Source organism: Melanotaenia boesemani, chromosome 12 (genome assembly GCF_017639745.1).
Source record: "Melanotaenia boesemani isolate fMelBoe1 chromosome 12, fMelBoe1.pri, whole genome shotgun sequence".
In the NCBI taxonomy this organism is placed as follows: Eukaryota; Metazoa; Chordata; class Actinopteri; order Atheriniformes; family Melanotaeniidae; genus Melanotaenia; species Melanotaenia boesemani.
In genome coordinates, this window is record NC_055693.1 from 14076807 (window position 1) to 14094452 (window position 17646).

At 38.2% G+C, this 17646-nt stretch overlaps 1 protein-coding gene across 3 annotated transcripts in view; it reads right to left on the reverse strand.

The window, feature by feature from the left end:
• Positions 1-16419, reverse strand: part of sytl5 (synaptotagmin-like 5) — a 38674-nt gene extending 22255 nt beyond the window's left edge. For all 3 annotated transcript variants that reach the window (XM_042002632.1, XM_042002633.1, XM_042002631.1), the window contains exon 1: positions 16315-16419. The gene's annotated coding sequence lies outside the window, so the exon portion shown is untranslated. The remainder of the gene's footprint in view (positions 1-16314) is intronic.
• Positions 16420-17646: the final 1227 nt, after the last annotated feature.

The following is a 17646-nucleotide window of genomic DNA, read 5'->3' on the forward strand; positions in this document are numbered from 1 at the left end:
ATGTAGGAGTGGTGTCCTGATGCAGCCCTCCCTGAGTACACACAGCACACATTCCCACTGCTGTTCACTCTGCCCTGAGTAAACATGAATGTGGAGGCTGTAAAACTTTGGCATGAGTGGAGGACACACACTGCCTGCTCAGCTTTGCACTAATAACGTCATTCATAATGACTCATAGTTTCCCTAATTTTTTCCACCGATCACAATTCATGTTGTTTAAGCATCAAATGGATAATTTGCTAATGAGTCTGTGCTGTATCAGGGACATCTGGCCACAAAGGCACACTGCAGTTTTTGCTGGTGTTTAGTAACTCACTGGCCTTTTACCAGCTGTCAGTGTGGTGTTTTCTCCAGGTGGCCGAGCTTACAGACAACAAAATAAATCTGCCAATTAAAGACCACAGGTGAGCTGCAGCTGCCAGGAAGCAAAATATACATGAGTGAAAAATGAGTATGGGATGAACAGAAAATATAGTAATTAATAAACATTTAGGGAAGACTGAACAGAAAATTACAACCTTGAAATAAAATAAGAGCAAAGAGACACAGTGCTATCAGAAGAACTCCAGTCTTTCAGTTATTTGCTGAAAAGCCTTCTGTTGTAGATAGCTTTAAGGGGAAATTATTGTGAGATGACTAATTTAATTTCCCATCTGACAAAGCAGTCCAGGTTTGTACATCGCACACAAGGAGATGTTTGGCTTTGGATCGAAGCAGCTTCCTCAGGCTTTAAATGACATGTCTGCTGTCTTTTTTATGTTTTCTTTATTGAAAAAGCTTTATACACTATTGTTATATGCATAACTACTGTTTGTGATCAACTTGAAATTATGGTAAGATGAGAATTTTTCATTTTTCCAAAGTAAAACACAAAAAAGTCAATGAATGCTAATCACATTATAATTGCTTGATTAAAAAAAAGGATGTGACAACATTGCCCATTTAACTGTTGCGCTGGAGCTTCATTTACAAGGAAAGTTTGTCTGATGTCCAAAAAATGATTGTCTAAACTTTTAGCACGGAGTGCTTCTTGGCCAGTGATGATCATGTAATAGGACAACCCCCCCCCCCCCCCCCCCCAAGAAAACTGTATTGAGTTTTATCATCCTAAATGCAATTTAATTTTTGAAGTCATAAAAACTCATGCTGATTTGAATGTGGACAGAGGACAATGCACTTTTTATAAAATAATATGGAATATATACAAGGTTGCTAAATCTTTGACTTCCACTTATGTGCATTGGGAAATACAATAGCTCACATTATTAAATAAGCACTGCCCTCGTTTATCCTCCTTCTGCCACCACAAAACTCCCAATAATATTAATAATGCAGGAGTTATTTCAAGCATCCACACAACTTACTAGCATTCAAGTATAGGAGGAGGCATCACTGGAAAGATTCAAGATAGGTAAATAGAGAAAAATCAACTAGGTTTAAAGATTTTACAATAGACCCAGTTCTCAGTTGTTGGTTTAATCAATGTGATCCCCTGACACATCATAAAATACACGCATAAAATAAATAAATAAATAAATAAATAAATAAATTTCCCTCATAAATTTTTCACTATTATATGACTCCCTTCATACTACTGATGAAGTTTGCACTCCTGTCAGGACGTGATGATGTGGATGTACATTGACATTATGATGTTGTTAATAGTTACCACTCTTCACTAGGACAAAAAGGGTGTAAAGAAAAAAAGGTATGTAAGAAGAAGCATCATAAAGTCACTGACCTGACCTTCTATAATAATCTGTACACTGATAGCAGCAAATCACATAAGTCATTGTTAAAAAATACAGCAGGTCATTCAAAACAGAAATCTCCAGAATTAAAGAATTTTTCTGCAATACAAAAAATAACAATAATGCAACAACTCCAGGCCAACAAACATCAGTGAAAACCTATTTTTCTACATCCTGCACATGTTCAGCTTGTTTCTTTGTCAATAGTAAAGCAGCAAATTCCTCTATTCATTCACCTTTTGCTTCTGCAAATATGGCAAAAAAAAAACAAACAAAAAAACAAACAAAAAAAACAAACAAACAAAAAAATAAACACATATCTTTTTCCTCTTTTCCTCTCTCTCCTAAAATAATTTTAACTATGGGGAGACATTACGTAGTGTGGCGTGCTTCTGCAGAAATGTGGGTCACCTCAGCCTTTTTAAACTACAAATTCAGGTTCTTATTCAGCTTTAGCCTTGCCATCGCAACGAGATTCATTTCAGGTCTTTTCAGGAAGCAGCTTTAATAAAAATAAATCACCCAGCATCTGCAGATTACTTGTCTCCATTGGAGGTTAAAGATTTTCTAAACAGCATCTCAAACATTTGTCTTAAAGGTTTAAGGATTTAAAACACAACACTGTGCACAAAGATGTGGCTATAAAGGTCAGTGAGTTCAGATCATTAACAAATTATATATACTGCCTGTTCAGAGTATCAAAGGGCTGCATTAGTTAACCGCCATTCGATATGGACGATTGTCTTCAGGTTGGAAGTGGTAGATTGCTCTGCGCTGTACTGTTTTGTTTAATGTACAGCCCCTACATCCCCCTCTGGTGATTCACAGGATGCTGAATCATTAATGCTACACAGATATCAGCCACCGGTGATGGCGAAAGACAGAATGTGCCTCTGATGACCATTAAACAGCAGGTTGTCTGACTCAGAATCAAACCTTCTTCAGATAACACGTGGTTTCATACACATACACAATGGCAGGCTTCCTCTGTGTTTAGACAAAGTTAATTATTTATAAACAGAGGTCAATATTAATGCAATTCACAGGTGTTAACGCCGATGTCAAAGCTGATACCAGAGCATATATCACATTGCTGTGTTTTCCACTTCAACAAGCAACCGGCTTCCTGGCTTCATGTACAGTCGATGTGTTAGGTACCAATTTATTCAAATGTCTTTAATCACCAACCATCGAATATTTGTATGCCGTATTTGTGCTATATTGGAGATACTGTTTCTGACCTATACATACAAGGTGTGTCAATTCAGGGTCACTTCAAAGTGTGGGTTTTTGTTTGAAATCCAGGTCACAGATTCGAGTAACAGAATAGGATTTTTGTGGAAGTACCAATACATCAAACCTGCCTGAAAGTGCAACAAATACTGGAATCTCCTTCAAGGTAATCACACCTAGATTTATTTGAGTTTGTGCTACATTTTCAATAAACACCATTTCAACCTCCAAAGCTACCTGTTCTGCAGTCATTTGATCACTCATCAGTTTTCAGAATGAAAATCTTTGCAGCTGCTAACATAAGAACAGAATTAAGCTGTGGAAAAAACTCAGTCTCGTGCGCTAAAACTGCTGTTTCACTAGGAAATGTTTGACCTATTTTGAAATACCAACAAATAAAATGGACAATTTGCAGTCATTTTCTTATTTTAAATAAATATTAAAACAAATCCATCCCACTGGGAAAGAAACAAGGTCTACATTACATTTATCACACCTTCAAATCCATAAAGCTAAGATCAAGTGACAAGGCAGATAAGAATCGCAACCTATTTATTGAAAGAGGCTCTACTTTCACCAAATATAACATTATTTTTTTAGAAGCAATGAGTAAATCCTTTGAAATAATGTGCTCTGGGAAGATAAATCAAAGATGGTTAACCCAGATTAAGCCATTTTTACCATTTACCCAGACAGTAACGGTAGAATAAACTTCTTCAGTCATTAGCTTGAAGTTTCAATCTGAACCGGAGCTGGACCTTTCTACTGAGAAACCATCCTCACCAAAGAAGTAATGAAGGGTTATGAAGAGGCAGAGTCAAAAAATTCTTTAGAATCTCACATACGTGCTGAAGGAAAATGTAAAATAGTCATTATATTTAACACAATAATTTATCATCTTGCTGAAAGAGTGGCTAATACATTTTTAATTTTGAAAGGTAGGTAATAAAAAACATTTGCTAACTTCTGAGGCCAACAAAGCAGTGAGTGCTTACTTCTTCAACAAAAAACATGCACTGGTGTTTTTATTTATCACAGTTTGTGTTACTCAAGTATTACATCTTTATTGGTAGAATTTGTTGCAAAGGGGGTTGAATGTTGGTTTATTTAAATGTGTAAAAAAAAAAAAAAAAAAAAGAAAGAAAGAAAATCAACAAACAAAGAGACAAAAAACAAGATTGTATCTAGCTGTTTGGTAGTGGATGCTCCCCCATCTTCACCAGCCAGACTTTGCTGTTCAACAGCTGTGTGATGCAGCCAGTAAAATATTAATAAGAGGAGCAAACCACAACAAAGAAGGTGGAAAATACTAAATTTCTCCAATTAGTTAGTGGAAGAATATTTTTTTTCTTTTTTGTGATGCATTTATATAAAACTTTGCAAAGAATTTATCCTCAGTAGTGTCATGGTAGCAAAATGTGATGTGGACAGATATGAACTCATTTGCTTGTTTCAAATAACAGTATTAGTGCAAGTATAAAGTTCTTGTGTCAAACAAATCTGTCTATCCCAGCTTGGACCAAACATTTGATCCTATACCTCCATTTTGAGGGGTAAAGTGTCCCTTTTCTTTAAGAGATCAAGGAGTAGTGATCATCTGGTCCTTCATCTGGGGTGTTGGGAGCTTTTTGAAAGGCTAGATAACTACTTCTTGATCTTGAAAATGAAAGGGGAGCGTATTCTACCTGCAGCAATGAAAAAAGAAGGGAGGTAGAGAGTGAATTGGGATTTGGCTATTAAAGAGCAAAAGTTGTCTTTCCAAAGATCAAAGAAAAAACACAATTTCTTTTCAAGCCTTGTAATGTGAAGACTGACCGATATCACAATCAGCATGGTTTTCAACTTATCCTACTTATCTCAATTTATAGGAAATGAGGCCAAAAAGATTTATCCTGCTATCTCTGCAGCACATCTTTCTGGATGTAATCCACTTCCTGTAATTGCATGTGGGCCTGCATTCACAGCAAGGTGTAATCAATAGGCAGCCATCGTCTTTGCAGAAAGCTAAAGATGAGACCTGACAAGCTGGAGGGGACTTAGAGACATCTCCGGGAGAACAGCCAAGTTGGTTCGGGTGAGGGGGCTGGAGTTAGTGTTTGCTCTATTTTCCATTTTATAACACATGACATGTTTATTTGACTGGAAAGTATCCCTGTCCTTCATTTAAGCTGTGACTTTTCTGACCGTCTCTTTTTTTTTCCACACTCTTGCTTTGTCTGTTTTTGACAGATTCACACACATACACATACACAACACCTCAGGGCAGATAGCATATCTGCACCAGTGCAGTGCACTAATGACCCTCTCTCTCTCTCAGTCTGAAGGCCTGTCAGGCTCACTGTTCATGTCACTGCCAATCAGCATGGACTAGCTGGCAGCGTGAATAGCCGTCAGCTCTCCTCATCCTCTGAAGGCTCTGCTTGACTATTCTAAAACACAGCACATCCTGATTTGTCAATCAGAATCCAATTTTAAACCTTAATTATTTGGTTAGTTAAAAAGTAATGAGGAGACATTACACACTGATATGAATAACATGCATCAAGCGTGACACATAAAGGTAACAAGCAGTCTTCCCTGCAGACAACAAGCCAGGTTTGGCTTGTTGTCTGCAGGGAAGAAGATGATGTCAGGTTGAAGCAAAAACAAGACATATTCGTCAATCTTTGTGATCTGATGTCTTAATAGGATGTCTACAAGTTTTCATGCTTTACCTGAGCATGAATAGTGCACAAGACAAAGGAATCAAAACAGCTCACACATCTGAAGGTAAGTGTAGCTGTTGTGGAAAGACGACTGTCAGAGAGACGGGAAAGACATAGGGAAACCAGCACACACTTTCTACCAGCCTCACTTCAAAGTCTTTCATAATGTTGCACTCATTTGTACACACAATTTGACAGAAAGAGCTGTGTGGTGGCTACAAAAGAAAACATGAGAGAGCTAAATCCACTAACAGGTTTACTGTCTGGTCTCCACACAGTTTGACAAGCACTGATGGAAGTTTGCTGCTTTTTATATCAAATACAATCTGAGACTTCAGCCCAGCAGTAGGTTTTTTTAAAATGATAGATGCATAATGTAGTCATGATTATATGCCCACCTTTGTAGATAAGCAAGAGTGGATTTCTTCTTAGCTTCTTAGCTAATAATGTGTTCGTTATCTACATCTACATGAACATGAAGGCAGGTGTCACACGTAACTGCTTGGAAAAGGTATAAACACTCCTATATTCAATTTTCATTTATCCAAAATGGCACCACACACTGCTTATTGTGGTGTTACATCATCTGAATATGCTGCCTGGGAGCTCAATTTAATCTAAATAAATAGGAAAGTCATCCATTAAAACTGCTTAGAAACACATCTTACTTACATTTATCATAACTTCAATCAATCAGGCAGTGAAAGTACAATCAGATTTAAAAGAACACCTGTGAAATTTATTTCTATAATCATTGCTTCTCAAAGCCAGTTTTAGCTCACAAACCTCAATTTTCATGACTAACAATTAAAATGCTTCCTGTATGGTCTTGAAGTTCACATGTCACAGCTGCTGTAACATTACAGCTCTCAGTGGAGTCTTCTTCTGAACTGGCCTATCAAGCCTGCAGCCTCCACACTTCCCTGGCAGGCTTAATGGGGCAGAAAATAGGAAAAACAAACAAGCATTGTCATTGCCCCTGAAAATAGTTTTCAAACCTTCCCCTTTAGTTTTCCTTTCTTGTACTCCCCACACTCCTCTCGTCATTCTTTTAACCTTCACTGAACTTTCAGGTATGGCTTTTGTCTGAATCCTGCTTGTTGCCATTGCTTGTTGTGATTTTCCTCGCTAATTAAGAGGAAAGGGCAGCGTGGGCTCGGCTAAAAGGCTGCTGCTTATTCAAACAAACCAGTAGAGAAAGTGCAAAACTGGAGAGAGCAAAGAGATTGATTGGACGGTTGTCTTGTTGTGTTACGAATGACGACTGAGGAATAAAACACTGGCAAGGAGATGAAGCCTATCTAAACTTCAAGGGAAGATGCAATTAAACCAGGCGCTTAGTAACTATGTAAAATCATGTTCGAGCTTCCGACCTTGAAAGCTTTTTTTTTAAGTCCCTGAATACCTTAAAATAAAACAGTATGTGAGATAAATATAAAACATAGCCACTAAAAAGTCTTCTTCTCAGCACACTGTTATCACTGCTGCATGAGAGGCATTTCTGTGTTTGGATTATTCTATCTTGTGTTATTCTTTTTAACATCCTCTAATCATGGTCCTGCACTTTCTTAATCAGTGGGCATATAGACATTTCACTGCCCATTAAATATGTATAACTTCACATGTGACCAATAAAAACTTGAACATGGGCTCATTGTCATTATGTTTCTGTCAATATCAATAAAACAAAACAACAAAAAGATTTCAGTGGTCAAATGCGGAGCTCTCAATAACCGTATATGTAGTGAACTCAATCAGGAAATCATCCGATTTATTAATATTCTTATTGCAAGCATTTCATTGTGGTAAATAGTTTAGTTGAGATGGTTATTTTCTAAACTGACAGAGACCTCTGACACAAATCAAAATAATGATCCACTTTATTTGCATTCAGTGCTCTCAATAAATCAGCTTTTTTGTGTGTTCATTTGATTAATTACACACAGGACAAGGGCTCCATGTGGCCAATGACGGAGACGCCAAAGACAAGCACTGACCTTTGCACCTTCAATCTCCAGTATAATCAGCCCTTCCCACGTTTGCAGAGTAAAACAGGGAGATTTATTCTGCCAAACCAGCAGTAAAATGGAGCCAGATTTGAAGCCACAGTCTGCTGTCTGCTCCACACAGTTGGCACTGTTTAGGTCCAAGATACAAACTAAAAGATGGCTGAAGTGTTAGAAGTCTGTTTGTTGGAAAACAAACATTTACAGAGAATCTGAAATTGTACTGACAGGCAGCATAACCCTGAAAAACTAGACCTTTATGGGATGAATGGTTTTCAAAAGTTTTGTCTCCAGTCTTTCAGATGTTTTCAAAAAGTTACTCTTGTTTGTTAGACATGCTTTCAGCGCCTCTACTGTATGAGCACTTAAAGATGAGAGCTCTTTAGACAAAGACGGGATCTTATTAACCTAGTTTCAGTCCTGGCCTCTGCTGTCGTTGCTGCTTCTTTACTGCCAGAGAGAAAGAGACCTTCGGGTTATAACCGGCTCCATCTCCTTTTACTAACATGGCTGAATATTTCATAGCACTCTACTCTTGCCACATTGTGCTGCACTTCATCTTTTCAAGACACTACCAGCTAATGGAGGGAAGCCAGTCCTCTGAATATTTGTGCTCAGAGCGGTGTTAGAATTAATCACAGTCACAGCTAAATTGCATGTGATATTTTTAAGCTAAGAGGATGCTAATTGATTTCTTTTTAAAAAATAATTAACCTTGTGTTATTTCTGTTTCATTGCAACATCAAGGAGACACACATACAATGACATCTAGTATTAATAGTCTGGGCTTGCTGAGCCTCAAAGACTGAATGAATCAATGAATAAAGTCTTCAAAGACAAACTGCTGGTTTAGCCAGAAAGGCTTGGAGCACCTTTTAAGTTTTAACCATTTTCCAGACCGGTTCAGAAATCATTTGAGTTACTTTGCTGGAGATTATGTTGCTGTGAAAATTTCATGAGGCTGCAATATTCATTCATATAAAATGAACACTGTCAGCTCTACATGCCCGTCTCAGAATCCAACACACTGAATACAAATCCAGACTGAGGCAAAACAATTTCACCTATAAAATAATCAGAAAGCAGCAAACAAAATGGAGAGGATAGGTTCTTTTGACAGAAAGGGCATCCTGATCTATGTTTCATCGCACTCAGACATAATTACTGAATCCTTACATGTAGACGAAAAGGGTCTTTTTAAAGTTCAAAGATGCTCAACAATTTATAATTGGCTCTTTACGTGGAACAACTTTCAAAAAGGTTTTTTAAAAGCTTAAGAGGCTTTGTTCAGCTTCATTGTGGTTGATAAGTGCTACAATTGTGCTTTATCGATTTGTAGTTAGGAAGAGCGACCTCAAAGTAGTTATGTTTTAAAACAATTTGCCTGCTTTCAAAGCAAGATAGAGGCTGCTATATGGAGGATGCAAGAATCTTGAGAAAAATACTTCCACCAAATAGTAAATGAAAACATAATCTTATTACTGAAGTGAAAAAGAACATTGTAAAGCTGGTGTCATAGCTTTTTAGTAGTTGCATTAAGTAGGTCTCCAGGAAATACGATTGGGAACCACTGAAGGAAAGTAGTAAACATGCTTCCATTCATTGTAAACTAAAACTGATAAATCACTTTTTAACTAATTGAACTCAACCATAATCCCTAAGTAATAACATCTAACCAGTAATAACCATCTAACAAAAACTTTTTTAATCTGTTCTATGCTAACTTGTTAGCTAGCTCACTGAATTAAAGAGAAAGAAAATCTGCAATATGGTAGAGAGGCAGATACCCCCCCAACACACACACACACACACACACACACACACACACACACACACACACACACACACAAATTCATAAAGTGTAACTATGCTCAGTAATTGGCAATCTGAAAACAATATTTTATCTTGCCCCTTTTAGTGATCCTTATGCAGATTTCAAGAATCCACTGCCTGAAAACAACCAAGAGGAGTCTCTTGCCAATATTTACTTCCTGAGCTACTGTGGTTATTAGCCTTTGTGTGCTTTACAATCTCCTCTGAGGGGGAGGAGTTATGAAGGCAGAGCTGAAGTACAGCAGAAAGAGGGCAAGCAACAGCAAGTGGTATTAGCAGAAAGTAGAGATGGTATTTAGGGCTCTTTGAAGGGAGCCGGATATCGAGGAGCTGTTCCATTAAAAAGACTGGTTCTTTCTTATATTTTTTTCAGTCAGAGGTAATTCATTTTTTATCAAGGACATAATCACTGGTAGCAATTATAAGGTAAGATTTGGATCAGAGTAATTCAAACTTACACACCCCACCATAACAGACTCTGCAACTTTCAGACCTTAAAACGTCCTGAGACTGAGAAACCATAACTTTTTCATCTGGGATGCTGTGTGACGTTGCAGCTGACTTTTTCTTTACACACCGCATCACATGATAGCAAGTGGATTTAGACACACTGGCCATTTTGAATGTGCACTGTGGCTCATCCAGTAAAGAAAAGCAAGAAGACATTATTGGAGGAAGAGAGGAAAAGCAAGAGAGAAAAAGACATAAGACAAGAGTCACGACAAGACTGTCTTATAAGGACTGGAAAGAGCTCACAGTTTAAGGCTATGTCCACATGGTTCAGGTGTGAAAATTATGGTAAAAAGCAGGAGAAAGGCTTCACCATCCCCACGAAACTGATGTAGTACATACTACAAGGCTCTGGGGGCACTATGATGATTAAAGAGTAACACTTCAAAACTAGAACAAGACGTAACACATGCGCAGATAATGACAAAACCGCCTGCTCCCACTGTTGATGGTACAGTAGCGCAATACTGTGTTGTAAAAACAGTGAATTTTGGTGCAAATGCTGTACACAAGCCAGGACTGTCTGGAGCAGCACCACAACACAGTTGGTCACGGACACCATTATTGTTGTGTTTGCCACATGTTCAACACACTGACGTCACATCCCCTAGTGGTACGGTTATGCTGTTGTAGGTCTCAAACCTATCCATCTTGGTACCTGGTTTCAGACAGGATCAGTTTCATAGAGGCTAAGCCCCAGTTTCGTGGGGATAAAAGGGTGGATTGCTAAACTACTTTACTGCAGTTCGGCATTGTGGGGACAGCTGCTAAGTAGGACGCAAGATGAAAGCTAAATTAGCCGTCAATAAGGCATGTCACTGAGAAAATCTATAAAAGTTCTGTACTGCATCTTTGTAGCACATACCTGAATTTAGCTGCCTTTTAACCAACCCATTTTACTTTTTTTGTTGCTAAGCTATGCTAACTAGATTTTTTATTCAAATTTTCAACATCTTGCACCACCTTAAGCATTTAGGAATTTAATAATATTTGTTTTTAAGTTATGGTTGACATTTTGTTATGGATTCATATGGATTAATAAGCTGACTACAGTGACCTTAACTTGCAGGTTACAGTATAAAACAGGATTCACATGGTAGTGTAACCATATTGTAGATTTTGAATAATACTCCTTCAAATAGGTATATAACATACCTTTTTTGTTTGTTTTTTTTCTTGTTTTCTGTCCCCAGACAATCATCATCATCATCATCATACGTAACTTCACAGGTTAATTGCACTATTCATTTTTTGCTGTGCTTTAAATTACAGTTGGCAAATTGAGATTACAACCCTTTCCAAAATGATCAGAATCGGCTGGAGTTTTGCCAATAAAACACAGATATTCCTAATTTCTCATAAAACAGTAAAAGACTTTAAGTATAGAAGTCGTGCGGAATGATGTTGTTGTGCCATTTGTCCACTAGACGGAGCTCGTGCTCCATTGCTTCGGTCGAGCTTACGTTGGATTGCTAAAGTTGTGCTAACCTAGCTGCCTGTCTGTGTTAGCAATAACACTGCTGTTATTGCATAGCAACCTAGCATAGCATTAGCAAAATATTAGCAAAATATTAGCAAAATATTAGACAGTACAGAATGACCTTTCAGCTGCGTGTTGAGACGCATTAGAGGAGCGATATGATTGGATAGGAAAAGTTAGAAAGATGAATGTTACTGCCAGTCTTCAGCTACTGTCATATGTCATGTCACTTTTAGTTTTACTTTGAAAGTACTAGAACGAGACTCGGGCTGTACCAGCAACTTACAGTGTGTGTTGTTGTGGAGTAAATGCCAGACTATTTGTGACTGTAGATATATTAATACATACTCCATAGAAAGAAAAATCCAAATTGAAAATTAAAACTAAAATAAATAAAAGTTATTCAATTCATGGTTTTTTTTTTTTTAAATTAATTGATCAGTTATCTGAATTTTCTTCTGCCAAATAATGGAATTGGCATCAAGCTAAAAAAATCAATATAGGTCGGCTCTACTTTAAATGCATAAACATGTGATACATTTTCAATTAATTTTCACATCCAATGATGCCACCATAGCGTTCACTAATCTTTCAAATGTAATAATTGATTAAATACAGTATAACTGCATGACAAAGAATCTAATTAATGAATGTGTTTGATGTTTACTGAGCTGTGTTGACTCCACGCAGCAAATCCTGGTCAACATGCAAGATGCAGTGAAAAACCTAAATTATGACATATTTTTAGACAAAGGGGGTTATTATTTTTATTTATTATTATTTTATTTATGTGTATTCATCCACACTGTGTTTAGACTGAAGTGTCTCATCATCCTATCCTACCATCCTGCAGAGGTTTAGTTTAACATCAACAGCACAGTGCACCCACAAAGGCATGTGTCCTCACATTTAAGGTTTAGGGAGTGCAAAAGAGAGGCAACACCCCCTGATGTCACTCCCAGCAATCTATTACTCAACCGAACCATTTCTCTCAGCACTGCTTCCAAATTACATTTATGCTTTTGAGCTTTTTCCCCCTCCCACATGTGCAGGACTATTGTGTGGACAGGTTTCCTACTGATTGCCTTGCAGCTGCTCTGCTTGAACGGGGGTGTGATATATCTTTGAGGCCGAAGTGGCTTTAGCCCCCCCCCCCCCCCCCCCCCCCCAACACACACGTGCACACACACGTGCACACACAAAAAAACACACACAAAAACACACACAACACCAAAAAAGAAAAAAAAAAAAAATAAATTTAGTGGACTAATTAGCTTTGATGCAGAGGTTCAGAATATCAGCAGATTTAATTTGGGTGCAATCATGCACGAATAAGATAATATTCATGTACCACGGCCTATGCATGCGAATCTCAGCTCACTGTGAGACTATCGGGAAGTGAACAGTGCACTGATTCACTTTAAAGCTTGCCTCTCTGTCTGCTTCTGATTCTTGGAGGAAGCGCGGTTGTATTTGCACGACCACTTAACACAACTCTTCCCTCATATCTTGGAAACACACACATGCAAATACTTGTAGTTTGTCTTCCTACAGATGCTCCTGATGATTGTCTGCAATGTTTTACAGAGGTCATAGGATGGCCCTTTATCCATAAAGATTCATCTTAATTATATCCATAAAACTCCTCTTGGCAATGCAAATTTGTTTGGTACAGCGCGGCAACCAGATCATCCTTCTGCTGTCGTGGTGCTGGACAGGAAAAGGTTAAAGAAAAAAATACTAGATAAATAAATTAATCAATAGATAGATAAATAAATGATTGCCAACAACTGCTCCATAACAACAAGAAATACAAAGGAAGCAGTTTAAAGTTTTCAGGGTTTTCGGAAAACTAAAAATACCTAGTTGTTCTATCCTTCCATTTTTGATACCCACTTAATCTAAATCAGAGTTGCTGCGGTGCTTAAGCTTATAACAGCTGCTGGAGGTACACTCCAGGGGGTCAGCAGCCCATCACAGGGCCAATACACAGACAAGCAACCATGCTGACACTCATTCCTTGAGTGCATGTTTTTGGACTGTAGAGTACCTAGAGAGAACCCCTGCATGCGTGGGAAGAACATGCAAACTCCACACAGAAAAGGCCCAACAGATATCTGAACTGGGTTTAAAAGAAGATATATTTTTTTAGCTTTGTTAATGTGTGATTGGAAGGATTAAATGTAACTGCAAAATAAATCTGATCTTTAAATCAAGATTTGATTGGCTGTTTTCATTTGGTATCATTCTAAACTTACATTTAAATTTAATTACAATTAACCCTGTTGCTAATTGTTTGATTATTTTAAATGTGATATCCATAATCATCTTCATTCACTTGCATAAAAAACTGAAACTATAACAGAAAAGTCATGTTTCCATTTTTAAAACCATTTCAGTTAAATAAACCTTATAAATCATCAAATACACCATATTTCCCCCCATGGACAGTGCAAATAGAGGAAAGCACTGCAGGGCATTATACAGACTTTTACATCAAATGGCAAACAGTGGATCTAAGATCTTGTATCTGCTCTGTAAGCAGCCGCATCAAACACTATCACGACCCTGTCAGAAGCAAAAACTACTATCTTGTTAAAGCCATGTAGTTCACAGTTGCTCTGTTTTATCTCAGTTTTGTGTTGAGTGCAAATGTAGTTTTTGTTGAAATTAAATTAATTTATTTTTAGGTTATTATCTTTATTCTTTCTTTCTTTCTTTCTTTCTTTCTTTCTTTCTTTCTTTCTTTCTTTCTTTCTTTCTTTCTTTCCACAGCTACTAAAATGCCAAATTGTCACACTCTGAATTCAAATTAGTTATAACCAGATATGCATATATAGAGTCTGGGGTTTGTAGGACACAGTATCACTCTGACACAATCAGCTAGTTCTGAAATGTCTGCCACTATATGTGTAAGTCTGAATGTATGTGCACACAGACACATGCATGCAAAGGCACATCTCTTGCCACATCTTGGAGACGCAGACCTTTAATGCTGTGTGACTGCACTCCCCAGGGTTTCTTTCTGCTCTGCTGGATGAGCCATGCTGCCTGCGTGCAGAGAAATCAGGGAATCCCTACATTGGCTGTCTTCTCTTCCCCTTTATTCACTCATTTATTTCCCTCTTGCCTCCAGCCTGAGTCCTGTGTAAAGGCTCATTATCATTAGGGAGGCGTTCTTGTGACTATGATAAAAGAAAGCCTCAGCAGAAACTGTATCTATTTCTTATAGAAGCCAAATGAAGAAAATTAGAGGACCATCACTATGACAAATTACAGTATGGCAGGATTTCTTACATATTTACTTGGCATTGTTTGTTTCTCTATAAGATATATATATATATATATATATATATATATATATATATATATATATATATATATATATATATGTTTCTAGGCTTAAACAAATGGACATTGCTGAAAAATAATATCAGCTAAATGTTGACTGCAGTCACTGTGTCCTGCTGCCAGTCCAGTCTGGCAGGTATAATAGCCACTTGGGGAATTCAAATAGACTTTTTATTTTCTATTTCAACACTACTCTGGCTGCTAAAACTGGCTGCATGTCAACACTTGATGCTCAACATCTACATCAATAAGAAAAAAAACATGGTTTGACCTGAGGGGTAAACTTAAAAAGTAAGACAACATAAGATTGAATACAGCTAAATGAAACAAAAAAAAAAAAAAAAAAACTTGACTAGCAGAACATTTTAAAGGATTTAGTTTTAGTCATAAAAATTAAATAATTTGAGTTCCTGCCAAGAGAGGGCAGCGTTACACAAACAACGTTCCCAAACATTAAATAATTTCTTGCATCCACTTTCCTTTCAAATGTATACAATGCTGGATTGTGGATGATACTCTTAAAATGATCCTTATTCCAATAATATACTTACAGTGTTCATTTATACAGCATTTACATGCATTAGTAATCCGTACCTAGATTTCTTTGGTGAAATAATGATCAAACCAGTCATGTTTTCTGGTTCCTGAACAGAGGATTCCTAAAAAATATTTAAATACAGTCCAAAACCTCCCTCTCTGGATCTCATATCTCAAATCCACATTTCTGGTAATCTAAAGCAAAAACTATCTCTAAACTGGAATGAGGTTAAATTGTTTCTTCATCAGTGCAACCAGAGTCAACTGAAGATTGTGTCATACAATCAACCAACCCTGCAAATATTTAACAGTATCCCAAAATTGTACCCCTGTGCCTCTGACACCTTTTCAGAAACACTAGCCATCTCTGGGATCTGATGCTGAATTCACGGACAAGGTCAGCATTTATCAGGAGCCATACACCTGTTATAGGAACATTAAAGTGGTCATTTCTGGTCATTGCTTTCCAAACCTGCTGGCCATTTGATCTAACCATACACTACCTGTTTTTCATCTATTTCATGCCTTGTTTAATATTTCTTCAGTCGGTTATAGGAAGTTATGCTACATATTCTCAGGTTATTTCATTAACGTGAAGGAAAATCTACCGTCGGAACCAGCGGAGGCGACAGGAATCAAGTAAAAGAGCTTTTTTGCTGCATTGCACCTGCCCAAACGCGCCTAACTTTGGATGGGAAGTGGGCTGTCTGGTCCCACTGATGATCTCAGTCCTCTGAGGTCGTGATGATGGACGGACAGTCCCACTTCCTCGGCCCCATAACAAAATAGGAAACAAAATATCAGGAACTGAAAACGAGCGGCTGGAGCTGACCATATGAGCCAGATGCCAGAGAAAACACGGTTTGGTGTTTGAGTCTTGTCGGCTGACCTGCAGAGTGGTGCCTTACCTGGTGGCTGCGGACAGCGGGCGGGGGGGTTCCGACAGGAGGGGAGCGGGGCAGTCCGTGGAGTCAGACCGGGGGAGGAGGGATAGCGGCCCGTGTGTACGTGTTGGTGCGCCTCAGCACCGTCTGAAGGCAGAGATCCACAGCCAGGGTGTTCCCGACAGGAGGGGGCGTGGTGTGTGTGTGTGTGTGTGTGTGTGTGTGTGTGTGTGTGTGTGTGTGTGTGTGTGTGTGTGTGTGTGTGTGTGAGAGAGAGAGAGAGAGAGAGAGAGAGAGAGAGACAGGATGTGCGCGTGTAAGTGTGTGTGTGAAGCACGCGCGCAACCTTCACAGATGTGGATATTTATGACAATGCGACAGTTTTTTTCTCATTGTTTGGGTAAAAAGGACTTTATGATTCAATTAAAGGAGAATTCCGTTCGGAGCAGCTGATCACTGCGGTGCTGAGCTCCACACAGGTTCAGGGAAACTCCCTGTTGTCACTAGCAGTAGCCTACATTATGTATTATGGATTTCCCTGCTGACATCCTCTGGGAGTCTGTGCTTCTGTGTTAGTGGCTGTAGGACCTGCCAGCTCAGCTGCAGAGTGACTGTAAATGTAATGGTCCGATTGAAAGCATAAGCTGGACTTTTTGGAATAAAAGAGCCAGAAAGCACCAATAGGATTGTATATTGCTGAGTTTGTTTGGGTATATTAGAATGAATTTTTTTTTTATCTGTGCAGCGGTCTCTGATTTAGTCTTGCCCCTTCATTTGGGTTGGTATAGCAGCTTCTCTATGAAGTTAATTTCCCTCCTTATTTCTATGCGTGTATTAATATTAAGCATGGCTTAAGCATTTTAATGGCTTTGAACAAGTCATGTTTTTTTTGTTCCAGATTGGCTGGCCTAAGTATTTTACAAATGATTGATTTACTGCATAATTATGTGAAAAGTTTACAGAAAATGGTTTTAAAAAGAGAAAATGTCTAGTCAGTATCAGTTGTCAATGGATAAAAATGCTCATGTCAGAAGTTAGAAGAGAATGGGCAGACTGGTTGGAGATGATAGAAAACAACAGCCAAGGTATGCAGAAAATCATCTCTGAACTCACAACGCGTTTAATTTTGAAGCAAATGGGCTACAGCAGCAGAAGCTCCTGTCAGTTAAAAACAGGAAACTGAGGCTACAATTCACACAGACTCAGCCAAACTAAACAATGGAAATTTGAAAAAACATTACCTGTTCTGATGCTGCAACATTCAGATGGTAGTCAGAGTATGGATCAGGCTGGTGGTGATATAATGGTGTGGCATGCATGGTGTGAGCGATATTGTGAGTGTGAGTTGTCATATTA